Source organism: Cynara cardunculus (assembly GCF_001531365.2).
Source record: "Cynara cardunculus var. scolymus isolate 2C chromosome LG 6, CcrdV1, whole genome shotgun sequence".
Taxonomy (NCBI): Eukaryota; Viridiplantae; Streptophyta; class Magnoliopsida; order Asterales; family Asteraceae; genus Cynara; species Cynara cardunculus.
Genome location: NC_037533.1, coordinates 20,123,458 through 20,130,550, shown reverse-complemented (window position 1 = coordinate 20,130,550; position 7,093 = coordinate 20,123,458).

Here is a 7,093-nt window from a genome sequence, read left to right as displayed (position 1 = left end):
GTTTTGAGAACTTTTTTTTTTTCATATTATAAATTTATATCAATTTATTGCATTGAGATTTTTATGTTGTTTTTGTTGATTAACATAATATATAATTATATACAAATATAGATCTTAAATATGAACGAAAAGTAATAATAACATGCCCTTTAGAGAAGGAATTGATTTTTTAAAAGTGTATCTAGAGATGAGATTTAGAGAAGGTTTTGATTATTTGTATCTAAAGATAATCTTTTGAGAARGTTTGTAGAGTGTAACTAAAGGACATCTTCAGAGAAAGTTTAGGTAAAATGTCACTAATGCAAATATCTTTACAGAAGCTTTTTTGTAAACCTTCTCTGAAAGCAATTTTTAGAGACGTTTGTAAWCTGTCATCAATACTTGAAAAGTGTCACTAATAAATACATTTAGAGAAGCTTTTATAAAAAAATTAACTAACTTTTAGAGAAGTTTTGAATTGTATCTAAAGCCCTAAAAAAGTGTCTCTAAAAGCTACCAAAAACATACCCTCCGAAAACCGTCCCTAAAACTTTTACCTACCCTTACATAGAGAAGCTTTTTGACGGAAATGAAAAGCTTCTCTAAAGCCTTTAGAGAAGCTTTTAAGAATTTTAAATACAAAACAGAACATTCTCTAAAGGTTATTTTTCTTGTAGTGAAATTAGAATAAATTATGTTTGGGTTGAATCATAATATATAATGGCTCCATAATTGAGGTTAGGCCTGTAGATGTCAACCAAGTTATGGCCCAGAAGATCCAACCAATCAGACAAAGTCAAAGCACGACCCCGTCCATCCTGATCCGGGCCCAAACATTGGATGGTGATTAACTAATGCTCCCGAGAACTTGAAGGAGAAGTGACTGTGTATAAAAGAATTGACCAATATCAATTAGAGAACGGCATTCATCATGTCAACGCACATGCATCGACGTCCCTTTTACCTTTACTTGTGAATCAGTGACTCGATGTCACCCCTGGTTGTTACCTGTTCCCACAGGTTTCCTAGCCAACAACTACAACTTGTTATTTTTTAGCATTCATTTATTATTGTTCGTTCATTTTCTTAAAATGTTGGAATAGAAACTAAAATTCGTTAGTGAACGAAATAAATTCCCCAAAACAAATTATGAGCTAGTTTAGTAAAAAAAACCAAAGAAAAGTATTACAATCATGAAATACCATGAAAGCAATTCAAGCACGAGTAACACACAATAATTAAAACATCAATAAATATACATATATATATATATATATGTATGTATGTATGTATATATAGTGTACATCTATAACAAACATTAGTTGAGGTATTTAATAAATAAATAAAAGGTACAACGAGTTCCCAAATGATCGATACAAGATCTAACATGAAAAATTCATGCAAGTCGGACGGGAAGTGGTGTTTCAGTGGCGGACGGGTGTAACCTTCCCATGGCATATAAGCTACTAATACGTTTTCCCCCAAAGCGAGTTGGGAAATGCAAGGAGGCCTCTTTCGCCATTCTTTCTAAATGATAAACCATTATTAGTTCAGTTCGGTAGAACATCGATGAGTAGCCCAAAAAATGTTCTACTCCGCCACCAATGATCACTTGCCTATGCGACTTCATGCTCGCACGGTTGCATGTTGTGAATTAACCATGTACCGAAGGTTGTCTTTAATTTGTAACTCACCCAAAGTGCAAATATACAAAATTCAACAATAAGCTGAAAACAACCAATTAAGTACATATGAATACATATATATGTATGTATATATTTCTTTTCCTTTGGCCGATGTGTTAGTACCGTTGCCATATATGAATTTGAACATCCAATAATCCCAATTAATTAATAATATATATACCCCGTAGCAATGGCCAACAGACATTCACATGGGAGTCCATAAGAGAAAAACCAAGCATCCAAGGTGAAGCAGCTGGTACCTGCAGGGTCAAACCCTAATTAATGTTACATACATATACCATATATATACATATATATAACTCGTATCCAAGAGACACTACCATCGCTTCATGGACCTTCTTTATATTTTGCATGTCTGACTTGGAAGACGAATTAGAAGTTAACAATAAACCACGTCATCATATTACAATATTATATAACATGCATGTCTTCTCGCTAGCCCCTTGCTAGCTTTGTTTAGATGAATTGGGGTTTCCAAAAAACAGTTATATGACATATATATATATATATGTATATATATATACACACACGTATATGTACATATAAGAAAGCTATAAGCTTCAAAAGATAACACCTTTATTTTAAGAAAACACGAAAACATTATGTTATAAAGTCAATATAATGTGATGCTAACGTCTACCATATAAGATACACATGTGATACTAAATAAAAAACACAAGCGACCTTTAGCGCAACCTAGGTTATAGGCAAAAGTCGACTACACACCATTAGTGCCTTACGTGTATATTATCACATGTAATATATAAGAGTATTTCCAATGTGATACTATAATCTATGTGTTGATGTGTGTAGAGACGGATCTATAAATTTTTCAAGCGATGACACAATTTGACTACAAAAAATAAATATAACGATATTTTTCACACAATCATCATTTTGGTTAGTTCATTATTTTTCAAGAATGAGGTTATGTATTCAAGTTTTTTTTATTGCAAATGTTTTCCGAAAACATAATAAATTTGAAAATAAAAAGCTAAAAAACTAAGAAAAATGACACTAACGAAATTCAAACTTGGGTCTACGGTGGAAGAAAATTCTTGCAAACCAATTCTTAAGGGAAACTTGCGTGCTTATTATAGTTTCAAATATATACAGAGGTACGCAACAAATTAATAGGATGACAATTTTCAGAACCCTATAATTTTTTAGATTACGACGGAGGAACAAAACAGTAACCCGTGTCACGGTATCCAATACACCAAATCCGTCCCTACATGTGTGATGTGATCCAAATGGTGTGCACACCATTAAGTCCCTCATGTAAATGATCTTATGGATGGTGATAAGATAGATATATTATATGTATTTAGGGAGTGGTTATGTTGAATCCTATGGGTATCGGAAAGATTAAAAAATATATGGACAAAACGAATCCACCTCCCACTGCACCCCCACCTCGATTCCTGCTGCAAACACATTTGAATATTCATGGAGAGAAGAGAAGATGCTGCTGCTGTTGTTTTTTAAATCTCTACACACGTGCATCCACCCTCCTTTCCAACTTCTTCTTCTTCTTCTCTCTCTCTCTCTCTCTCTTTCTCTCTATATATATTTCTATATCTATATATATGTATATATAATATTGAGATGGATGATTTGGTTTGGATTTTTGCATGCATGAAATGGGTGCAACTAATATATAATGAAACCGATGCTAGCTAGGTAGTCGAGGTGACAGTAGGGCGTATCTAAGAGAATATCGATATTAAATTATCAGAATGCTTCTTTACATATAAATCAAACATTAAGACTGTAACAAGACACGTTCATGCAATTATATATCTGCATTGAAGATCTAAATCATCAAATTGGTATTGTCTTATGAATATAAGTAAGAGTATCACTTTAGCATATGCTCCCTCACATATATATAATTTATTAAATTAGGGTTCCTCGTGACTGTGAGTACAGTCCTCACTGTGCATTGGATCAAACTCATGTGCTCCGACTTCTACGCTGATTACGCCTCCAGTTTTCCAATCAACTTCTGCACCTCAAACAACTTTTATTTATATATATATATATATATATATATATGTGTGTGTGTGCGCACGCACATAAAGAAACAGGAACACACATACATATATACACAAATATTCTCCTTTTTCTTGTGTTTTAATGAAAATAGGTGTCTCATATATTTGTTCAAATAAAATGCTTAGCCAATTCCATGCGTCTTAAGCAAAAAATGGACCCAAGTAACACGTATGAAGATAACATAGATTGCATTTGTTTAAAAAAGAGTCCAAATTGATGGATCTAAAGTTTGTGTTATTGAGTTTTGATGGTGCATTAATGTTTATATAAGTTCACTTACATCATCGAAGTTGTTTTAATTTTGTGACATCATCAACTGTATCAAAATACTAGTAAGGTGGGTTCCTGTAGAAGAGAGTCAACATGTAAAGTATAAGAAATGATCTCTATCTTTAGATCCAAATTAAGATAAGATGCACCAGATCAATCTCTGTATTAAACATGATTCATTGGTGGATTTGAGATTAAATGGTGATCAAGAATCCATATATTTTTTTATGCTTTTCGGCTTAACTCTCTTTCTCACATAATCATTCACTAATGTTATTATATATGTTAAAGATATTGATTTTACAAATACATCTGAAAAATATTTAATTTCATATTTTATATTAATTAATAAGACATCATTTAATAAGAGAAAAAAAGGAAATTAATTATTGATCTTCCCTTTAATTGAATCTCCCACCCAATTGATCTCCGCAAGTGTCTCAATCATGCGCTATTCTATTTCATTAATTCTAAAGTCCAAAAATCCAGATTCTTTTTAATTATTCTCATATTTATAAATTAACAATTATTTTAATATACACATATATAGAGGGAGAGAGAGAGTGCCCGTGTGAGATATGTCCAAGAAAAACCTTAAATAAATATAAAATTGAAGAACACGTTAATGACCATTCATTTATATGGTATATATACGTATATATAAATAAATAAAGATTTTTTTTTGTTTTTATGTACTTATGCATCTTATGCATATGTATATACCAAATAAATTATTTATATGAATATGTGTATATCGTATAAATGAATAATTATTATGTATTTTTATAATTATAAACAATGTACTAATTTTATTATTTATTACATAAAACATTTCAATATTTTTCAAAACGTATACACAAACATCCTGCCCTGAAATTTGTATATGAATGAGTTGATGCATAGGATCCCTACTGGACCATGTTATATATAATCTTATAAATAAATATATATACCTGGTTTAACGGTCAATATTTAAAATATTATTTTTAATATGCATGTGATTTTCGATTCAATTTATATTAGGAGTCTTCAAAGTTTTCAAAGATTAATGCCTATTTAAACAAGGATTAGGTTTACGTGAGACCCACTTGTTTTTTTGGTAAGACATGTGAGACTACAAATTAAAATAATAATGAAACTTCACAATAAAGATATTGTGAAGGTTTATCTTCACAGTGTTTGTTGTGAAAGTTTAATATTATTTATGTCGTCTCACGTGTTTCAATAAAACAATCTCGTTCCGCATGATCCCAAGTCATTGAAAGAAAAGTTTCGAGTTAATTACATGCTTCTTCCCTGCGGTTTGGCATTTTTAACGGTTCCTTGTTCATTTTTGAAAATTCAGTGGAACGTGTATATTCTTGTGGTTGCGTCATTGACAAGTTATCTATATTATATTATAAAACATTTGACAAAAATGCTTAAAAACCATTTTTTATGCATAAAGTACTGTTTATTGATGCATATTACTTAAAATTCAAGATTACAAGTAAATTGTGCATAAATACAACTAATTAAAGTTTTATGTTTGAATTCGTGTAACTAACTGCGGATAAACATAATGAAATAGAGGATAAACATCTCATTTTAAAATATAAAAAATCTAAAATATAATTAGGATAGTCATTAACTTCTAACAAAATACTTAAGTATTATATTTATAAAAAATTATATTATTAAACCAAAAATTATTTTTTTAAAGAAATAAACAAAAAAAGGAGAAATTTAAAATAGTTTAATATCAATGTTTTTTATCATGTCTTCATATTTATATTTTATTTAAAAATAAAAACATTACACTTTCTCAAAACCATATAAAATCATATTATAACATCGATTGAGACAAAGAAAAACGAAACATTACGAGATGTATTTCGCTACATTGTGCGAGTATACTTCTAGTATCCCTTAATGTGTCTGTGTTTTTTTTAATGAGTTTGGTCCCTAAATAAATCAACGACCTGGGTTAATGTAGTTGTATTGAGAACTCAATTCATTATAAAAATACAACCATAGAAACATGATACGTTAATTTTTTTAATATAATTGATAAAGATTATTAAAAATATATAATCACAGGGAAAAACACGTAATTTTCTCTTATTTTATAAACTACTTTGACCAATTATGTAAAATACACAATTCCAGTTTGTTATCTAATTAATTTTATGTTTGATGTGAAAGTTAATTTATAAATTAATGTTTTGTTATCCCAATATTTGCACCATAAGATAAAAATATTCTTTTATTTTTTTAGTCTCACATTCAAACACAATAATTTGAAAATTAAAAATAAAAACACACATATATATATAGAGAGGAAGAGTTTAAACAATAACACTTTCATTTTATAAAAATGTAAGAACATTTTTTTTATAAACAATCACATATGATACAAATGTAATACTAAATCAAAGACACAAACAACTTTTGCAACGATCCAGATTGCGACCCAAGTCGCTCTTACACCATTAAGCTTCCACATGTGATAAAAGTGTTCTTGATGTTATATTATAATTCATCACATGTGATACTAAATCATAGATGCAAACAAACTTTGGTGCCACCTAAGTCGCAAGGCAAGTCATCCACACACCACCAGGTATCTCACGTGTATTATCACATATGATAAGAGTGTTCCTATATTCTCCTAAAATGGAGGTGTTATGGTTTGAACCTCCACCTATATATATATATATATATATATATATATATATATATATATAGGAGCGTTCAAATAAAAACTTGCCTTATTTGTATAAACCGTGTAAACCAATCTCATCCATCCATTTTCTTGATCAAAGACTAAGATTAGTTTACTTTATTTTAGGAAATTAAAAATTAAAAAATAATAAATATTTATTTTATTTCAATACTAAGGGCAAAATTGGTAAACAAAATTAACATTTTGTAAATCCTTTCCAGATTCATTGAATAACAAAAAAAAAATCAATTTTTAATATTATAATATATTAAAATCTTTAAATCTTTCCATTCATATGAATATGTTTCATCATCATGAAACGAGTGCATGAACATGTACAATATTAATAAAATAAGCAAATAAACCATTTTATAAT